Source organism: Stegostoma tigrinum, chromosome 1 (genome assembly GCF_030684315.1).
Source record: "Stegostoma tigrinum isolate sSteTig4 chromosome 1, sSteTig4.hap1, whole genome shotgun sequence".
Taxonomy (NCBI): Eukaryota; Metazoa; Chordata; class Chondrichthyes; order Orectolobiformes; family Stegostomatidae; genus Stegostoma; species Stegostoma tigrinum.
This window is the reverse complement of record NC_081354.1, coordinates 3851657-3873619: the sequence shown is the minus strand read 5'-3', so window position 1 is coordinate 3873619 and position 21963 is coordinate 3851657. Positions and strand designations below refer to the sequence as shown.

Here is a 21963-nt window from a genome sequence, read left to right as displayed (position 1 = left end):
CTGACCCTCCGACAGTGCGGCGCTCCCTCAGCACTGACCCTCCAACAGTGCGGCGCTCCCTCAGCCCTGACCCTCCGACAGTGCGGCGCTCCCTCAGCACTGACCCTCTGACAGTGCGGCACTCCCTCAGCACTGACCCTCCGACAGTGCCCACTCCCTCAGCACTGACCCTCCGACAGTGCGGTGCTCCCTCGGCACTGACCCTCCAACAGTGCGGGACTCCCTCACCACTGACCCTCCGACAGTGCGGCGCTCCCTCAGCACTGACCCTCCGACAGTGCCCACTCCCTCAGCACTGACCATCCCACAGTGCAGCGCTCCCTCAGCACTGACCCTCCGACAGTGCGCCGCTCCCTCAGTACTGACCCTCCGACAGTGCGGCGCTCCCTCAGCACTGACCCTCCGACAGTGCGGCGTACCCTCATCACTGACCCTCCGACAGTGCGGCGCTCCCTCAGCACTGACTGTGTGACCGTGGTGATAAAGGTGGCATAGTGGTGTTGTCACTGCATTTGTAATCTCGAATCCCAGGCTAATGTTCCCGGCTAAAGGTCTGGAGGCTGCACCGAAGTACTGCAGATTGCTCGTCTTTCAGATCAGGTCAGTAAATGAGATTCACTGTTACAATAATCAGGTGTTTTATTTTTGAGATCAGGAGTGAAGAGACTATTGAATGGTGAAGATGTATACAATGGAAGAACAGCAAAGAGAACAGGGATAATCGATGAGAAAATCTTTAAAATTAAGAAACACAAGTTGATGAATCCACAAAGAATACCAAAGGCACAGAAGAAATTGAAACCAACAAGCAAGAAGACAATGTCAAATTGGTACTGAATTTTGCCTAATCCACACTTGATGTGCTGTGTGCAATTCTGGTCTCCAGGAAAAACAAGAAAGACACTGAAACACTGGAGAAAAGATTTGTGAGTACGTCACCAGAACAGAGAGCAGGCAATTATTAGAAAGGATTTGATAGCTATCGTTACATTCCCAAACTATAGATTGAGGTTAGTTTCCTCGCAGAAAATGGGGAGACTAGGAGGAGACTTAACTGACGGCCTTAAATTGATGAAAGATTTAAGATATTGAGTAAACAGTTCCAATTACTGTCAGGCCCACAGTGGGAGACATAATTGTACAAGATAATGCTCACAAGCCAAAGAAAGGATTGAAGAAAACTTCCATTTCACCCCAAGGCTGATGTGAATGAGGATGTTTACTTTGGTGATGGAAAGGGATAGGCGTATATCACTGGGCAAGAGTTATAGCTGGGGGAAAGGCAATTACGAAGAGATTAGGCAAGATTTAGGGAGCATAGGATGGGGAAGGAAACTGCAGGGGATGGGCACATTAGAAATGTGGAGCTATTCAAGGAAAAGCTCCTGTGTGTCCTAGATAAGTATGTACCTGTCAGGCAGGCAGGATGCTGTAGAGTGCGGGAGCCGTGGTTTATGAAGGAAGTGGAATCTCTGGTCAAGAGGAAGAAGAAAGCTTATGTTTGGATGAGATGTAAAGGCTCAATTAGGGCACTTGAGGGCTACGAGGTAGCCAGGAAAGACCTAAAGAGAGAGCTCAGAAGAGCCAGGAGGAGACATGAGAAGTTGTTGGCGGATAGGATCAGAATAAACCCTAAGGCTTTCTATAGGTATTTAAGGAATAAAAGAATGACGAGAGTAAGATTAGGGCCAATCAAGGATAGTAGTGGTAAGTTGTGTGTGGAGTCAGAGGAGATAGGGGAAGCTCTAAATGAATATTTTTCAACAGTATTCACTCTAGAAAATGACAATGTTGTTGAGGAGAATACTGAGATACAAGCTACTAGACTGGGTGGGATTGAGGTTCACAAGGAAGAGGTATTAGAAATCCTACAGAGTGTGAAAATAGATAAGTCCCCTGGGCCAGATGGGCTTGATCCTAGGATCCCATGGAAAACCAGGGAGGAGATGGCCGAGCCTTTGGCATTGATCTTTAACACGTCATTGTCTACAGGAATAGTGCCAGATGACTGGAGGATAGCAAATGTGGTTCCCCTGTTCAAGAAGGGGAGTAGAGACAACCCTGGTAATTATAGACCAGTGAGCCTTACCTCAGTTGTTGGTAAAGTGTTGGAAAAGGTTATAAGAGATAGGAATTATAACCATCTAGAAAAGAATAAATTGATTAGGAATAGTCAGCACGGTTTTGTGAAGGGAAGGTCGTGCCTCACAAACCTTATTGAGTTCTTTGAGAAGGTGACCAAACAGGTAGGTGAGAGTAAACCGGTTGATGTGGTGTATATGGATTTCAGCAAGGCATTCGATAAGGTTCCCCACAGTAGGCTATTGTACAAAATGCAGAGGAGTGGAATTGTGGGAGATATAGCAGTTTGGATCGGAAATTGGCTTGCTGAAAGAAGACAGAGGGTGGTAGTTGATGGGAAATGTTCATCCTGGAGACCAGCTACTAGTGGTGTATTGCAAGGGTAGGTGTTGGGTCCACTGCTGTTTGTCATTTTTATAAACGACCTGGATGAGGGCGTGGAAGGATGGGTTAGTAAATTTGCAGACGACACTAAGGTCGGTGGAGTTGTGGACAGTGACGAAGGATGCTTAGGTTGCAGAGAGACATAGGTAAGCTGCAGAGCTGGGCTGAGAGGTGGCAAATGGAGTTTAATGCAGACAAGCATGAGGTGATGCACTTTGGTAGGAGTAACCGTAAGGCAAAGTACAGGGCTAATGGTAAGATTCTTGGTAGTGTAGATGAGCAGAGAGATCTGGGTGTCCATGTACACAGATCCTCGAAAGTTGCCTCAGTGACAATAGGAACTGCAGATGCTGGAGAATCCAAGATAATAAAGTGTGAAGCTGGATGAACACAGCAGGCCCAGCAGCATCTCAGGAGCACAAAAGCTGACGTTTCGGGCCTAGACCCTTCATCAGAGACGGGGATGGGGGAGGGTGCTGGAATAAATAGGGAGAGAGGGGGAGGCGGACTGAAGATGGAGAGAAAAGAAGATGGGTGGAGAGGAGAGTATAGGTGGGGAGGTAGGGAGGGGATAGGTCAGTCCAGGGAAGACGGACAGGTCAAGGAGGTGGGATGAGGTTAGTACGTAGGAGATGGAGGTGCGGCTTGGGGTGGGAAGAAGGGATGGGTGAGAGTAAGAACAGGTTAGGGAGGCAGAGACAGGCTGGACTAGTTTTGGGATGCAGTGGGTGGAGGGGAAGAGCTGGGCTGGTTGTGTGGTGCAGTGGGGGGAGGGGATGAACTGGGCTGGTTTTGGGATGCGGTGGGGGAAGGGGAGATTTTGAAGCTGGTGAAGTCCACATTGATACCATTGGGCTGCAAGGTTCACCTGCACGTCTGCCAATATGGTATATTGTATCCATTGTACCCGATGTGGCTTCCTCTACATTGGGGAAACGAAGCGGAGGCTTGGGGACCGCTTTGCAAAACTCCTCCGCTCGGTTCGCAATAAACAACTGCACCTCCTAGTCGCGAACCATTTCCACTCCCCCTCCCGTTCCTTAGATGACATGTCCATCATGGGCCTCCTGCAGTGCCACAATGATGCCACCCGAAGGTTGCAGGAACAGCAACTCATATTCCGCTTGGGAACCCTGCAATCTCACCTACTGAGAGTAGTGGATGCTCATATGGAGATCAGTAGATTTTTGGATGATCAGCGGGTGGGGATAGGATAAAAACATTGAGGTGAGAAATCAGCCATGACTGCATTGCAGAGAACAACAGGCCTATTCCAGCTCCCAACACCTTGTGTGAATGGTGTGAAATGGAAGACCTGCCCCAGCAGCTTGTCTGTCGTCACCTCATTAATCATAAACAGAATTAAGGCACCCTGAGACACAGTGTACGTAAAAGGAGACTTACCAGACTCAAAGATAACTCTGATTCTCTCTCTATTGCTGCTGAGTTTCTCCATCATTCACTGTGTTTGGTGCATAATGCAGAGCTCCCAATAGTGATGGAGGGAAAGAAAATCTTACATTTACATAGCACCTCAGCATATTCCAAAATCCTCTGCAAACATTTATGTACTTTTGAAGTGATGGCATGGATGTAGTGTAGGAAGACCGGCAGCAAATATGTACACAGCAAAATTGCTAAAAACGGTAATGTGATAATAACCAGATAATCTGATTTCAGTGATGTTAGCAAGGGAATGAATATTGGGCAGGTCATCTGAGGAGAATCCCCCACTCTGACTTGAATGATGGTTGTGCATGTGGTCAGTTGCAAAGATAGAGCAGGTTTTGAATAAAGATTAATGTAAAAGATGCCACTTTGGACAATGCAGCCTCTGTCCCCAAGCCTCCGCTTCGTTTCCCCAAAGTAGATTCCCATGGGATCCTAGGATCAAGCCCATCTGGCCCAGGGGACTTATCTATTTTCACACTCTGTAGGATTTCTAATACCTCTTCCTTGTGAACCTCAATCCCACCTAGTCTAGTAGCTTGTATCTCAGCATCATGCAACATTTCAGCTGAGACTTTGCGGTAAACTCTTGAGAATGGGGCTCTACTCAAGACGGAGGTTCCAAAATGCAAATTCAACTCAACTAGTGAAAAGTACCTCATTAGATAGGAGCCAATTTGACAAGTCTTCAGCTCTTTATAAACGCAAATCCAATAAGACCAAGAGATATAGGAGCTGATGTAGGCCCTTTTGCCCATCAAGTCTGCTTCACCATTCAATGAGATCATGGCTGATCTGATAATCCTCAATCTCTTTTTTTCTTGTGTCTAGAAAGCTCCTGCTGAACACATGTTGGCTACAATGTTTACACAGTATTTGCCAGAGGCTACTTTGTCATCCTGTGCGTCATCAAGGCTCCTGATAATAATTTCATTTGCAAAATTCTGAGGACGGTGCCCTTCATCGCAGCACAGTCTGCACGAGTTTACATTATACAAATGCACAAACAAAACTCCAACAGGATATGATGTACAATTCCCTAATTCGCTAATTGCCCCATCCTGCCAGCACCAGCTCTCCGTGTCATATATCAGGAGTCATGTAGCACAGTGATGGGCCAGGCCTCTCCCCACACACGCAGTGACCCAGGCTGTACTCTGGTTTTGAAAAGAGGTTGCTGCAAGCCTCTCTCCCTCGTCAAACCATACAATAATACAGCACAGAAACAGGCTGTTCGGCCTAAACTGGTCCATGCTGACCGCGGTGCCCACTCAGCTAGTTCCATTTCTCCGCATTTGTTCACATCCCTCTAAACCCTTCCCATCCATGTGCCTGTCCAAATGGTTTTTAAATGTTGCTATTGTACCTGCCTCAACCACTTTCTCTGGCAGCCCGTTCCATACGCACCACTCTCTGTGTGTGAGGAAGATAGCACTAATGTGTCCCTCAGGTCCTTCTTAAATCTTTCTCCTTTTATCTTAAACCTATGTCCTCTAGTTTTCAATTCCCCATCCCTGGGAAAAATACTGTATGCATTCATCTATACCCCTCATGATTTTATACATCTCAATAAAGTCACTCCTCATTCTCCTACATTCCAAGGAATAAAGTCCTATCCTGGGTGTTGTGTAGATGCAGGTTCTTCCTCTTCCTTTTTACATACAAACAACTGATGTGTCCTACCTTCCGGCAACAAATGGGTGCGAGTAGGAAATAGAGAAACAGAAAGCCAATCCCAATGGCATATAGGTCCTCACGCAGGACTGCTGCCCTTATGGAAAAGGTATACTTGGGAAATGCTGTGATGTTTGAGAAGGAAGAGGAGCTGGATGGGTCATGTGCCATTTAGTAATGTGTACATGATAAATGTCTGAAGGTATGATTTATGTCATTGTGTTGAACTTCTAAACAAATAACAAGCGGGTTTTGCCAAATACTTTTCTTTAGTTCAATGAAGACAGCGTCTGTAAAGAGGCAAACTCTATATTGACACATCTCTCATCTGGAGGTGATGTTTTACTGTTTATTCTGCTCATTTTCTCCCAAAGAGTGGACCCAGTCAAACATAGCATGAAGGGGAAAACATTTGGAGCAAAATGCTGAGAGCTGACTCACAGTTAAGAGTCTCCCAGAATCCAGAATGCACACAGTGCCCCAGGATCAATAATCAGGCACTTTCGTCAGGAAATTCCAAACTCTTTTATTGAATTTGATCCCACTAGAGGCAGGAATGCCTCAGCCCCAACCAGGTTCAAAACAGCCCATGACCCATAATCACCTTTGAACAGATCATCAGAGAACAGGCACCTGGGGCAGTTCCAGGTGAGTGTACTATTTACACAGCGATACAGGAAGGAATTGTAGATTTAGATTCATTACTCAGGCAGGTGCATCTGAAACACTTTTACATTGTTGACTAAGAAACTGTCAAAAGGTCACTGACTCACACTGGCGACATGTTTTTGGTGATGGTTGCTCCAACAACAACTGTTTGCATTTATTTACTGTCACTAATGTCATAAAACATCTCACATTAGTGCTATCTAGCAAAAACTGGCGCCAAGCCAGCTAAAGGTGATATCATTACAGGGGACTAAAAGCAAAGTTTTAATGGGTGTCTTAACCGTGTGTGCTACCATTGACCAGAAACTGAACTGGACTCATCATACAACGCATCATCCTCCGACACTTCCGCCATCTACAATCCGACCCCACCACCCAAGACATTTTCCCATCCCCACCCTTGTCTGCTTTCCGGAGAGACCACTCTCTCCATGACTCCCTTGTCCGCTCCACACTCCCCTCCAACCCCACCACACCCGGCACCTTCCCCTGCAACCGCAGGAAGTGCTACACTTGCCCCCACACCTCTTCCCTCACCCCCATCCCAGGCCCCAAGATGACATTCCATATTAAGCAGATGTTCACCTGCACATCTGCCAATGTGGTATACTGCATCTGCTGTACCCAGTGAGACTTCCTCTACATTGGGGAAACCAAGCGGAGGCTTGGGGACCGCTTTGCAGAACACCTCCGCTCGGTTTGCAATAAACAACTTGCCCTCCCAGTCGCGAACCATTTTAACTCCCCCTCCCATTCTTTAGATGACATGTCCATCATGGGCCTCCTGCAGTGCCACAATGATGCCACCTGAAGGTTGCAGGAACAGCAACTCATATTCTGCTTGGGAACCCTGCAGCCCAATGGTATCAATGTGGACTTCACCAGCTTCAAAATCTCCCCTTCCCCCACTGCATCCCAAAACCAGCCCAGCTCTTCCCTGCCTCCCTAACCTGTTCTTCCTCTCACCCATCCCTTCCTCCCACCTCAAGCCGCACCTCCATTTCCTACCTACCACCTCATCCCACCTCCTTGACCTGTCCGTCTTCCCTGGACTGACATATCCCCTCCCTACCTCCCCACCTATACTCTCCTCTCCACCTATCTTCTTTTCTCTCAATCTTCGGTCCGCCTCCCCCTCTCTCCCTATTTATTCCAGAACCCTCTCCCCATCCCCCTCTCTGATGTAGGGTCTAGGCCCGAAACATCAGCTTTTGTGCTCCTGAGATGCTGCTTGGCCTGCTGTGTTCATCCAGCTCCTCACTTTGTTATCATCATATAAACACAGTGGCTACAAGAGCTGGTCAGAGTCTGGCATTCCTGCCATGGGTAACTCACCTCCTGACACTCCAGAACCTGTCCACCATCTACAAGGCACAAGTCAGGAGTGTGATGGAATGCTCCCCACTTGCCTGGATGGGGACAGCTCCAACAACACTCAAGAAGCTCGATACTATCCAGGACAAAGCAGCCGCTGGATTGGCACCACACCCACAAGCATCCCACTCCCTCCACCACCGACACTCAGTAGCTGCAGTGTGTACTGTCTACAAGATGCACTGCAGAAATTCACCAAAGATCGTCATAACATCTTTCCAAATCCATAACCGTTTCCATTTTGAAGGACATGGACAGCAGACACATGGGAACACCGTTCACTGCAAGTTCCCCTCTGAGCCACTCGCCATCCCGACTTGGAAACATATCGCCATTCCTTCACTGTCGCTGGGTCAAAATCCTGGAATACCCACTCCCCGAAAAGCATTGTGGGTCACCCCACAGCACACAGACTGCAGCGGTTCAAGAAGGCAGCTCACCCCCACCTTCTCAAGGATAGTGAGGGGCAAGCAATAAATGCTAGACCAGACAGTAATCTCCAGGTCTGTGGGTGAATCTAAAATATATCTAAAACCGAGAGCAATATGCTAGCCTTGTTAATGGTTCAGAGTTTTCTTCCATTATTGCATAAATCGTTTGTCAAAAATATGTTTTATTGACACTTGGATGCCTCCTGTGATCATTATAAAAAAGGCATTCTGAAGCTCATGGCTCTCTTTGTGTATATAATAACCAGTAGTCTCTGAAATAACTCACTGATAACCCACAGTGGTGCTTCTCCTCTACACCAGATTTCTACAGAAGTTCCAACTTTTTTCGTTATTCATTCACAAGGATGAGGGCATCGCTGGCCAGGCAGCATTTATTACCCATCCCTAATTGCCCAGAGTACAGTTAAGAGTCAACCACATTGCTGTGGGTCTGGAGTCACATGTAGGCCAGACCAGGTAAGGATGGCAGTTTCCTTCCCTAAAGGACATTAGTGAACCAGATGGGTTTTTCCAACAATCGACAATGGATTCATGGTCATCAATAGATTCTCAATTCCAGATATTTTTATTGAATTCAAATTCCACCATCTGCTGTGGCAGGATTTGAATCTGGGTCCCCAGAATGTTATCCGGGTCTCAGGATTAACAGTCCAGCAATAATAACGCTAGACCACCGTCTCCCCTCTGACCGTCCCCTCCTCAATGTGGTCTATCAAACAGACAGTTAATCCCCTTGCCATCCTCCAAGGGCATCAACATTCCTCCCTTCTCTCTGGGCTTGTCAGAGTGAAGCCATTGTAAGTTAACTGGCCCTGCATAAGGAGAGATTAGCAAACAACAAAAACAAAGTTGCTGGAAAAGCTCAGCAGGTCTAGCCGCATCTGCGAAGGAGAAAACAGAGTTAACATTTTGGGATGACAAGGTGTAGAGCTGGATGAACACAGCAGGCCAAGCAGCATCTTAGGCGCAGGAAAGCTGATATTTCGGGTCTGGTGACCCTTCCTCAGAGCGTGAGATTCTCAAACTCACCTAGCATTTCATTTCCAGGTAGCCTGCAGAGTCATGCATCATTTCAAATATCTTTCGAAGCATCACTAGCAAGCCCAGCATTTGTTGGCCATCCCTGTTTGCCTTCGAACTGTATGGCTGGCTGTTTTAGACGGCATTCGAAAGTTCAATACATCTCCATGAGGAAACAAAAAGCAGTAATGCTGCAAATACCACACTGGCCCAAATTTGTTTCGTACACCTCGCTGCTGCAGTTTGGCCATAGAATCCTTACAGTGTGGAAGAAGGCCATTCAACCCATCGATCCACACCAACCCTCTAAAGAGCGTCCCACCCAGACCCACCCCATACCCTACCCCTGTAACCCTGCATTTCCCATGGCTAATCCACCCAGCCTGCAAATCCCTGGAAAGTATGAACAATTTAACACGGCCAATCTGCCCTAACCTGCACATCTTTGGACTGTGGGAGGAAACCGGAGCACCCGACGGGAACCCACGCAGACACGGGGAGAATGTGCAAACTCCACACAGACAGTTGCCTGTCTGTTGACGGATTCAAACTAAAGCCCTGATGAGGTGCCAGGCTGTCCAGTGTGACTATTTCCAAATATTACTGATTTTTTAAAACTGTTTATTTTTCCTCTACTTGATTGCAGGAATGAGATGGAGACCAGACCAGTGAAAGACAGTAGATTTCCCTGTCTAAAGGGCTTTAATGAGCTAGATGGATTTTTAAAAACAATCAATGATAGTTTAGTGGTTACCATTACTGATTTCAGATTTATTAGTCACATTTCAATTCCACTGCTTGCCACGGTCAGATTTGAACCCATTCCTCCCAGTGCATTAGGACTAAGGCAAAACACTGCAGATGCTGGGAATCTGGAACAAACACAGGGAATGGTGGGGAAGCTCAGCAGGTCTGGCAGCATCTGTGGAGAGAGAAACAGCGTTAACATTTTGGAGAAGTTTCCGCAATTGCCTCATACACATAGATAGACACACACATTGCAGAATGAGTTGGAGGGAGTTGGCTATGATAGTCAACTGCAACAAAAAAAGCAGATCACTCATAACTGAGAATAGCATGAACTGCCAATGCTGGAGTCAGCCAACTGATCCAACTGAAAGCATGTCGAGTTGCTACCTTCAGGTATCAGATAGAAGTGAGATAGCTCAGTGACGAGCTTGAGGAACACAACAGGCCAGGCAGCTTCAGAGGAGCAGGAACAGAAATGCTGCTCTGATGCTGCCTGGCCTGCTGTGTTCATTCAGCTCCACACTGGGTCCTCTCACTTCTATCTGATACCTGAAGGTAGCAACTCGACATGCTTTCAGTTGGATCAGTTGGCTGGATGGCTGACTTGTGATGCAAACTAACACTGACACTATGAGTTCCATTCCTGCACCAGTTAAAATTATCATGAGGGCTCTCCTTTCCCCTCAGCTGAAATATAGTGACCCTTGGGTTAAGTCACTGCAGTTGTCTCTCTGTAATGGGAGAGCACTCCATGGTGACTTTACTTCTTAAATGCAGTATCTCCACACTATGAGCACCATGCAGGATTACAATTTACAACAGCTGTGTTGGTAAGCCTCTTTGATCACTATTCCATTTAATAAGCAGTCTTTATCCAAGGGTTTGAGAATCCCTTGGTCTGTATGGGTCTTGTGATAACAAAAGCTGTATGTTTAAAGCGATAACTTAGCATTAGAGAGTGGCTTAACGGGGTGTGATCTTGCCTCAAAAGTTGAGAATTTGTATCCCACTTCAGAGAGCTGAGCACAATTCCTAAGCTCACATGCCCAGTGCAGTACTGGGGGAGTGCTGCACTGGCGGAGGTGCTGAGCTTTCAGATGAGACATTAACCCTAGGCCTTTCTGCGACTTTATGTGGATGTATAAGATCCCATGGCAGTGTTTCGAAGGAGGCAAGGAGGGCTCTCCCCAGTCCTGAGGCCAATCTGTCGCTCTTAGTCTGCATAAGCAATTGAAGTAGACTATCAGGTCACTATCACGTTGGTGTTTGTGGGATCTTGCTCTGCATACATTGATTGCTCATTCTTTACATTAAAACAGGAGCTTTTTATGAATTAGGAGGAAGGGTCACTGGACCCAAAACGTTAACTCTGATATTTTTCTTCACAGATGCTGCCAGACCTGCTGAGCTTTTCCAGCAACTTTGTTTTTGTTCCACATTTAAAACACATTTGGACTCATACATTGATAGGAAAGTTTTAGAGGGATATAGGCAAAACACAGTCAAATGGGACCAGTCTAGTTGGGAAGGCTGGTCAGCATGGACGAGTTGGGCCGAAGGGTCTGTTTCCGTGATGTATGACTCAATGACAGTATGAATGATGAAAGTTCCCTCAGGATCTTGCATGCTTCGATGCGATCACACCTTATTTTTCAATGGGTACAGGCCCAAGCTATCTAAAAGGGCTTCATTGACTGTAAAACACTGTGGAGCATCTGCGGCTGTGGAAAGCGTTAGATAAATGCAAAACTTTCTCCAAACGTTGACCAACACTTCTATGTTACACAGCATCATCGCATGGACATATACCTAGCCCATTCACTATCACTGGGGCAATATCCTGAAATCCCACCCCACTGTGGGAGGGGTAGAGCACTGAGACCTAAAGTACAAGAAGGCTAGGATGAAACCACTCAGCCCTAGAACAAACTCAGCTGTACAATGAGATCAGAGCTGATCTATACCTCAGTTAAATCTGTCTATCAGCCCTGACTTCATATCCTGTCATGTCATATAAACTTCAGGTTTAAATTCTGAATTAGCATCTTGTGCTGTTTGTGGGAGCGAGAACATCCCTTCCGTACCACCCCTCATTTGAAGAATGTCTCTCGAGAATGACCACTCTCTGATTCCTAGCCCTTTATCCTGGACGTCCACACTGCCACCTTGCCCCAGGAACAGTGCTCAAGGGGACAACCCATCGCTGTCCTCTCAGATCAACTGGGAATGGGTCAAAAGCGCAGGCCTTGCCCACAGTTACAAATTGAAATATATATAACCTCTCTGCAGTCAGAAACATTTCCAAAGGATTTATAAAATCCACAGGCATTCCTTTGTGCCATCTGGTGGTGATTTTCAGATTGTTTAAAGCAGTGTTAACTCAAAGCACCGAGCCCCAGCTGCAACAGTAAATTAAAGTAACGGCTTCTAATTCTGTCTCTTCTTTAGGTAATCACGGGGGATCGAAGGTGATTTGCTCACACCCCGGTTCCATGGCTGATGAATCCAATGTGTGATCTGCAGACTCTGTCATGCCTTCGCGTCGGCCTATTCATTTATCCACCGAAGTGCCTTTTAAATGTTGTGACTGAACCACTTTCCCTAGCACTTCATTCCACACATGAACTACTCTCAATCTGAAAATGTTGCCAGTCATGTCCTTGTTAAATCTTTCTCTTCTCACCTTAAAAATATGCCCCCTAGTTTTGAAATCCCCCACCCTAGGGAAAAGACCCGTGTCATTCACCTTGCCTATACCCCTCATGGTTTTATAAATCTCTCGAAGGTCAACACTCAATCTACTGTGGTCTTGTGGAAAATGTCCCAGGGTATTTTAATACCTCAAATGCTCCACTCCCAGCAACATCCTGGTAAATCTCTTCTGAACTCTCTCCAGCTTAAAAATATCCTGCCTCTTACGGGGTGACCAGAACTGGGGACAGTATTTCAGAAGGGGCCTCATCAATGTCTTTTTCAACCTCAATATGACGCCTTAATTCTAAGTGAAATTGTTTTGTCACCACAACCTGGTGCCACTTTGAGTTTCAAAAAGAATAAAATGAAATAAAATAAAAACAATGTGCTAAGGACATCCCTATTGCTATCTCCATTTCGATAGCACCTTTTAAGGCTGGTGGATATTGTGGTGTTGTGTTTTCTAAACACAAAATGAGCAAACCTCAGCCCTGGTCCGGTGAGCAAAATGTAAGGTGTTTTTATTTGAAGATATTTTGCAGGTTTACTCAGCAGGCACAATCACTAACAGAGGTTTAGTTACAGGAAAGCACAGCTGAAACTCCCTCACATTGTACACTGTGTTAGACTGTGCACTGGCTGTTGGTCACATGAAGTCTGGAGGGAAATGCCAAGATAACAAAGTGTGAAGCTGGATGAACACAGCAGGCCAAGCAGCGTCTTAGGAGCACAAAAGCTGACGTTTGGGGCCTAGACCCTTCTTCAGAGAGGGGGATGGGGTGAGGGTTCTGGAATAAATAGGGAGAGAGGGGGAGGCGGACCGAAGATGGAGAGAAAAGAAGATAGGTGGGGAGGTAGGGAGGGGATAGGTCAGTCCAGGGAAGACTGACAGGTCAAGGAGGTGGGATGAGGTTAGTAGGTAGATGGGGGTGCGGCTTGAGGTGGGAGGAAGGGATGGGTGAGAGGAAGAACAGGTTACGGAGGCGGGGATCAGCTGGGCTGGTTTTGGGGTTCAGTATGGGGAGGGGAGATTTTGAAACTTGTGAGATGCGGTGGTTTTTGTTGAGTTTCTTTCTGAGCAACTCTGTGACACGGGACTCTGTGCTCTACAGGCTGTTCCCTGGGATGTACACCAGGACAAACATCAGAGATAATGGGAACTGCAGATGCTGGAGAATCCAAGATAACAAAGTGTGGAGCTGGATGAACACAGCAGGACAAGCAGCATCTCAGGAGCACAAAAGCTGACGTTTCGGGCCGAGACGCTTCATCAGAGAGGACAAACATTGACTGTGCCTGGAGGACCATTAACTCGATGAGAGACACTCATTGCTCTGCCCAAAACTTGTTGGCTTTCCAGAGCAAGGAGTTGACCCTGACCGAGTGTTACAGACTGGCACATTCCGAGGCCCAGGGTTACGTGCTGAGGGATGCATTAAAGCTTGGGGCAGCTGCTGCCAACGTGCAGTGGGGAAAGACCAATGTCTGAAATATTCCTAATGAAGGTAAATGGGAATCTGTTCAGTCATTGGACCCCCCAAGTGTGTCAAATATATGTGAATATTAGTACTGTACGTGAAGAGAGGTCTTTGGTTCTGTGTATAGTCAAACCCCAATGTTTGCGTGTATACTTGATATGCAACAGTGCAGAACAGACCCGCTTTTGTGTCAATGTACAGATACAAAGTTTTTTTTAATAAATAAAGTATAGTTTGAAATAAAGATGTAAAAAAGTCCCGCACCCGGCTACTTTCTGGTAGCATGTCCCCTGTTAACGTGATATCATAGCAGGGATGTTGCTAAGCAGATCACAGCAAAAGTGTCTTCTGTGGCCACCGAATTGTGTGTGTGTGTGTGTGTGTGTGTGTATGTGTGTGTGTGTGTGTGTGTGTGTGTGTGTGTCTGTGTGTGTGTGTGTGTGTGTGTGTGCGTGTGTGTGTGTGTGCGTGTGTGTCTGTGTGTGTGTGTGTGTGTGTGTGTGTGTGCGTGTGGTGTGTGTGTGTCTCTGTGTGTGTATGTGTGTGTGTGTGGTGTGTGTGTGTGTGTGTCTGTGTGTGTGTGTGTGTGCGTGTGTGTGTGGCGTGTGTGTGCCTCTGTGTGTGTATGTGTGTGTGTGTGTGTTTGTGTGGTGTGTGTGTGTGTGTGTGTGTGTGTGTGTCTGTGTGTGTGTATGTCTGTGTGTGTGTGTGTCTGTGTGTGTGTGTGTCTGTGTGTGTGTGTCTGTGTGTGTGTGTGTGTGGTGTGTGTGTGTGTGTGTGTGTCTCTGAGTGTGTATGTGTGTGTGTGTGTGTGTGTCTGTGTGTGTGTATGTCTGTGTGCGTGTGTGTGTGTGTGTGTGTGTGTGTGTGTGTGTGTGTGTGTGTGTGTGGTGTGTGTGTGTGTGTGGGGTTTGGGGGCAAGGGGTGTGAAGATCACATTTTTTAAGCTGGAGGCAGTCTTAATAGCTTCTAGTGACTTTATTGCAGCCATTTCTAAGTACATCCGAGTCAGTCGGAAGGCTTGGTGTAAAGTCGATCACCATTCGAAGCCTTTGAGACCGAAAGGTTTAGACAGTGAATTCCAGACCCTAATCAGTTGACTGTGCAGTCACCAATACTGGAGCACCTTTCAGGGCGGGGGTATTGGGGAGGGGGACGTGGGGCTGTGGTGTTGGGGGCAGAAAGGGGAAAAGTAAACACAACTGATTTCTTAATGAGAGGTAGCAGGAATTGCAGATGCTGGAGAATCTGAGATAACAAGGTGTGGAGCTGGATGAACACAGCAGGCCAAGCAGCATCAGAGGAGCAGGAAGGCTGACGTTTCAGGCCTAGACCCTTCAGAATTTTTTGAAGAAGGGTCAAGGCCCGAAACGTCAGCTTTCCTGCTCCCCTGATGCTGCTTGGCCTGCTGTGTTCATCCAGCTCCACACCTTGTGATCACTTAATGATGTCCGTGTGGGCGAGTTGTTGGAGGGAATCCTGAGGGATAGGATTTCCATGTATTTGGAAAGGCAAGGACTGATTAAAGATAGTCAACATGGCTTTGTGCATGGGAAATCATGTCTCACTAACTTGGCTGAGTTTTTTGAAAGAGTGGCAAAGAATATTGATGTAGGCAGAGCGGTGGATGTTGTCTATGTGGACTTCAGTAAGATGTTTGACAAGGTTCTGCATGATAGACTGGTTAGCAAGATTATATCACAAGGAATCCAGGGGGAGCTAGCCATGTGGATACAAAATTGGCTTGAAGGTAGAAGACAGAGGGTGGTGGTGGAGAGTTGCTTTTCAGACTGGACCAGCAGTATGTTACAAGGATCAGTGCTGGGTCACTGCTTTTCATCATTTATATAACTGATTTGAATGTGAGTATAGGAGGTGTGATTAGTACGTTTGCAGTTGACACCAGAATTAGAGGTGTATTGGGCAGTGAAGAAGGTTATCTCAGAGTACAACGGGACCTTGATGAGATGGGCCAACGGGCCAAATGAGTTTAATTTAGATAAATGTGAGGTGCTACATTTTGGAAAGGCAATTCAGGGCAGGACTTATACACTTAATAGTAGGGTCCTGGAGAGAGTGGCCAAACAAATAGAACCTGGAAAGCAGGTTCATAGTTCCTTGAAAGTGGAGTCACGATAGAAAGGATAGTGAAGAAGGTGTCTGGTATGTTAGTCTTTATTGGTCAGTGCATTGAGTGTAGGAGTTGGGAAGTACTGTTGCAGCTGTACAGGACATTGGTCAGGACATGTTTGGAATACTGTGTTCAGTTCTGGTCTTCCTGCTATGGGAAAGATATTGTGACATTTGAAAGGATTCAGAAAAGATTTACAAGGATATTGCCAGGGTTGGAGGGTTTGAACTACAGGGAGAGGCTGAATAGGCTGGGGTTATTTTCCCTGGAACGTTGGAGGCCAAGGGGTGACCTTATAGGTGTTCATTAACTCATGAGGGGTACGGATAGGATGAATAGCCAAGGTCTTTTACTCAGAATAAGGGAGTCCCAAACTAGATGGTATAACTTTAAGGTGGGATGGGCAAGATTTGAAAGAGATTCAAGGGGCAATTCTTTTACGCAGCGGGTGGTGCATGCATGGAGTGAGCTGCCAGAGGAAGTGGTGGAAACTGGTACAAATACAACATTTAAAAGGCACCTGGATGGGTACATCTCGAAAGGTTTTAGAGGGATATGGGCCAAATGCCAGCATACGGGACTGGATTTATTTAGGATATCTGGTCAGTATAGAGGATGGACTGAAGGGCCTGTTTCTGTGCTATACAACCATATGTTTATATGACAAATTAATGGTGTAATTGATACAATCTCATTTTCACAAGAAATTTTTCATTCACCTCATCAAACCGGGGCCAGTATTGATGAGAGATAGCAGGAACTGCAAATGCTGGAGAATCTGAGATAACAAGGTGTAGAGCTGGATGAACACAACAGGCCAAGCAGCGTCTGGGCCTGCTGTTTTCATCCAGCTCTACACCTTGTTATCCCAGTATTGATGATCTCAGTTTTCAGGATGTTGTGTGGTAGTATTCTGCTCCCTGACCCTTTTTGCAGCAGAAGAAAGTGGGATGCTGTCTGTGGCTTTTTGACCAGTGTATTAGGCTCACCAGGGTTCCAGTGAACCTTGAACCTTGATGGAGGACCTTCTGGTGAATTGGAGATTAGTTTCTGGAGCCAACCTTCTACAGTGACTGTTGCCAACAACAAGATGATGCTATACATAATGAAGCCATTTGAACCATCATCTCTGTGTCTGGACGTTGAGAGAGCTTATCAGAAAATAAGGAGCAACAATCTGCACTCAGGAAAGCATCAAGAACAAGAGGTACAGATTTAAAGTTTCTGCAAAACAAGGATCAGGAAAACATTTTGCCTGCCTGAGACTGCAGTGGAGACAGGTTCAATCAAACATTCAAGAAGATGATGGTCTCATGGTATTATTGATGGGCTGTTAATCCAGAGACCCAGGTAGTGTTCTGGGGACTGGGGTTTGAATCCGGCCATGGCAGAGGGTGGAATTTGCATTCAGTAAAAAATATCTGGAATTAAGAGTCTAACGATGACCATGAATCCATGGTCAATTGTTGGGGGGGAAAAGAACCCATCTGGTTCACTAATATCCCTTTCGGGAAGGAAACTGCCATCCTTACCTGGTTGAGCCATGTGACTCCAGATCCATAGCAATGTGGTTGACTCTTAGTTGCCCTCTGGGCAATTAGGGATGGGCAATAAATGCTGCCTGGCCAGTGATATCCTCATGCGATGAATGAATAAAAGACGGCAATAGATGTTTATTTGAAAAGGAAGAGTGTGCAGTACTAGAGAAAGGATGGCACTGGGCAAGATGTTCATTTGGAGAACTGGCACAGACCCGATGTGCCAAATGGCCTCTTCCCGGCCCGTTGTAATTCTGTGATTCTATGAATCAATTGGTCCAACATCCCTCCTTGATGTTTTGTTAACTGCCTCGAGCAGTGTCCTCTAATTACTGGGCTGTTTGTGACTTGAAATGGTTTCTCCCTATCAAGCCCACATTGTAAAATTCTATGATTTTATTCTTCTCTGTCAATATTTATCCTTCAACCAAAATCATAAATGCAGATTGGGCAGATATTGCTGTTGTGGGCTCTTGCTGTGCATACATTGTCTGCCACTTTCCTCCTTTACAACAATGACCACAAGTGAACGAGAACTTCACTAACTACCAAACACTCTCGAACCTCCTGGGATCATGAGAGGTGCTATACCAATGCTAAATGTTTCTTATACATATTAAGTGATTGATCAGGTACCTCAGAACTCTGGGAAGTGAGGGAAGTAATTGTTAGGCCCCTTGCTGAGATATTTGGATCATCAAAAGCCAAAAGAAGACTGGAGGTTGGCTAGTGTGGTGCCACTGTTTAAGAAAGGTGGTAAAGAAAAGCCAGGGAACTATAGACTGGTGGGCCTGACATCGGTGGTGGGCAGGTAATTGGAGGGAATCCTGAGGGACAGGATTTGGATGTATTTGGAAAGGCAAGGACTGATTAGGGATCGTCGACATGGCTTTGTGTGTGGGAAATTGTGACTCACTAACTTGATTGAGTGTTTTGGAGAAGTAATGAAGAGGATTAAAAACCAAAAGAAAGTAGATCAAGAACAAAAACAGAAGTTGCTGGAAAAGCTCAGCAGGCCTGGCAGCATCTATGAAGAAAAATCAAAGTTAATATTTCGGGTCCAGTGACCCTTCCTCAGAAGGGTCTTTAGGGCCTAAACTGTCCCATGTCTCAGCCCCCAACCCCACATACCAGGCCTTGTTATTACATAGCTTGACACTCCATATTATTCATAGTTACCCACTAACAGTCCCCATTAACAACTATTCACCCTCCTGGCCTGATCGTTATCAACTCCTTTATCTGTTCAACTGCTCTTCTCTCTCTTTGGGCTCTATCTCCAACTGTTGTTTACTCGGCACCCCCTCCTCCAATCCTATCTTCTGCATTTAAACTAATATTTTCCAAGCGTCCATCAGTTCTGAGGAAGGGTCACCGACCCGAAACTTTAACTCTGATTTTTCTTCACAGATGCTGCCAGATCTCTTGAGTTTTTCCAGCAACTTTTCTTTTTGTGACGAAGAGGATTGACTAGGAAAGTTCGGTGGATGTGATCTATATGGATTTCAGTAAGGCATTTGACAAGGTTCCTCATGGTAGACTGGTTAGCAAGGTTAGATCACATGGAATACAGGAAGAACTAGCCATTTGGATACAGAACTGGCTTGAGGGTAGGAGACAGAGGGTGGTGGTGGAGGGTGACTTGAGACCTGTGACCAGCGGTCAGTGCTGGATCCACTGTCATTTGCCATTTATGTAAATGATTTAGATGTGAACAGGAGGTATGGTTAGTAAGTTTCCAGATGACACCCAAAATTGGAGGTGTAGTGGGCAGTGAAGAAGGTTACCTCAGAGTACACTGGGATCTTGATCAGATGGGCCAGTGGGCCGAAAAGTGTCAGATGGAGTTGAATTTAGATAAATATGAAGTGCTGCATTTTGGGAAGGCAATTAGGGCAGGACTTATACACTTAATGGTAAGGTCCTGGGGCGTGTTGCAGAACAAAGAGACCTCGGATTGTAGATTCATAGTTCCTTGAAAGTGAAGTCACAGGTCGATAGGATAGTGAACAAGGCATTTGCTATGCTTGCCTTTATTGGTCAGTTCATTGAGTATTGGAGCTGGGAGATCATGTTGCAGCTGTACAGGATGCTGGTGATGCCATTATTGGAATACTGAGTGAAACACTGGTCTCCCTGCTATCGGAAGGATGTTGTGATACTTGAATGTGTTCAGAAAAGATTTACAAGGATGTTGCCAGAGTTGGAGGGTTTGAGCTACTGGGAGATGCTGAATGGGTTGGGGCTATTTTCCCTGGAGCGCCAGGGGCTGAGGGGTGACCTTATAGAGGTTTATAAAATCGAGAGGGGCATGGATAGGGTGAATAGACAAGGTCTTTTCCCCAGGGTGGGGGAGTCCAAAAACTAGAGGGGCACAGGTTTAAGGAGAGAGGGAAAAGATTTAAAAGGGGCCCAAGAGGCAACTTTTTCACACAGAGGGTGGTGCGTGTATGGAATGAGCTGCCAGAGGAAGTGGTGGAGGCTGATACAATTACAACATTTAAAAGGCATCTGGATGGGTACATGAATAGGAAGGGTTTACAGGGATATGGGCCAAATGCTGGCAAATGGGACTAGATTTATTTAGGAAGTCTGGCTGGCATAGATGAGTTGGACCAAAGAGTCTGTTTCTGTGCTGTACAGCTTCGTGACTCTAGCTGTTAACTGAGAAATATCACAAGGACATTATGGCAGTGCCTGAATAATCCAGTAGGCGGTGCTGTAACACAGAAGAAAGCACAGCCAGGTTCTGAAGAAGCGTCCAGACTCGAAACAGCTTTCCTGCTCCTCTGATGCTGCCTGGCCTGCTGTGTTCCTCCAGCTCCACACTGTGTTCCCTCTGATGCTGCCTGGCCTGCTGTGTTCCTCCAGCTCCACACTGTGTTCCCTCTGATGCTGCCTGGCCTGCTGTGTTCCTCCAGCTCCACACTGTGTTCCCTCTGATGCTGCCTGGCCTGCTGTGTTCCTCCAGCTCCACACTGTGTTCCCTCTGATGCTGCCTGGCCTGCTGTGTTCCTCCAGCTCCACACTGTGTTATCACATTTCCCTGACCTGTCCACCAACAGTAAGTGTCCAGTCAAAGCTGAAACTTAAATCTGTGCTTTGGGTACAGAATGAACAATTCCTTTTGTCTCCTGACTGTTATCCCAAATTCTTGAAATCACCCCCCTGGGAAAAAGACAGCTATCATTCCCACTTCCTACAGACTAAGGGGGTGGCCATGGGCACCCACATGGGCCCCAGCTATGCCTGCCTCTTTGTAGGTTACGTGGAACAGTCCCTCTTCCGCACCTACACAGGCCCCAAACCCCACCTCTTCCTCCGGTACATTGATGACAGTATCGGCGCCGCCTCTTGCTCCCCAGAGGAGCTCGAACAGTTCATCCACTTCACCAACACCTTCCACCCCAACCTTCAGTTCACCTGGGCCATCTCCAGCACATCCCTCACCTTCCTGGACCTCTCAGTCTCCATCTCAGGCAACCAGCTTGTAACTGATGTCCATTTCAAGCCCACCGACTCCCACAGCTACCTAGAATACACCTCCTCCCACCCACCCTCCTGCAAAAATTCCATCCCCTATTCCCAATTCCTCCGCCTCCGCCGCATCTGCTCCCACGATAAGACATTCCACTCCCGCACATCCCAGATGTCCAAGTTCTTTAAGGACCGCAACTTTCCCCCCACGGTGATCGAGAACGCCCTTGACCGCGTCTCCCGCATTTCCCGCGACACATCCCTCACACCCCGCCCCCGCCACAACCGCCCCAAGAGGATCCCCCTCGTTCTCACACACCACCCTACCAACCTCCGGATACAACGCATTATCCTCCGACACTTCCGCCATTTACAATCCGACCCCACCACCCAAGACATTTTACCATCCCCTCCCCTGTCTGCTTTCCGGAGAGACCACTCTCTCCGTGACTCCCTTGTTCGCTCCACACTGCCCTCCAACCCCACCACACCCGGCACCTTCCCCTGCAACCGCAGGAAATGCTACACTTGTCCCCACACCTCCTCCCTCACCCCCATCCCAGGCCCCAAGATGACATTCCACATCAAGCAGAGGTTCACCTGCACATCTGCCAATGTGGTATACTGCATTCACTGTACCCGGTGCGGCTTCCTCTACATTGGGGAAACCAAGCGGAGGCTTGGGGACCGCTTTGCAGAACACCTCCGCTCAGTTCGCAACAAACAACTGCACCTCCCAGTCGCAAACCATTTCCACTCCCCCTCCCATTCTCTAGAGGACATGTCCATCA

The 21963-nt window shown here is 46.9% G+C and overlaps 1 long non-coding RNA gene across 1 annotated transcript in view; it reads right to left on the bottom strand.

The window, feature by feature from the left end:
- Positions 1-9910: 9910 nt before the first annotated feature.
- Positions 9911-21963, bottom strand: part of LOC132210532 (uncharacterized) — a 36406-nt gene continuing 24353 nt past the window's right edge. The window contains exon 3 of the long non-coding RNA XR_009446651.1: positions 9911-10026. This is a non-coding gene — a long non-coding RNA (uncharacterized LOC132210532). The remainder of the gene's footprint in view (positions 10027-21963) is intronic.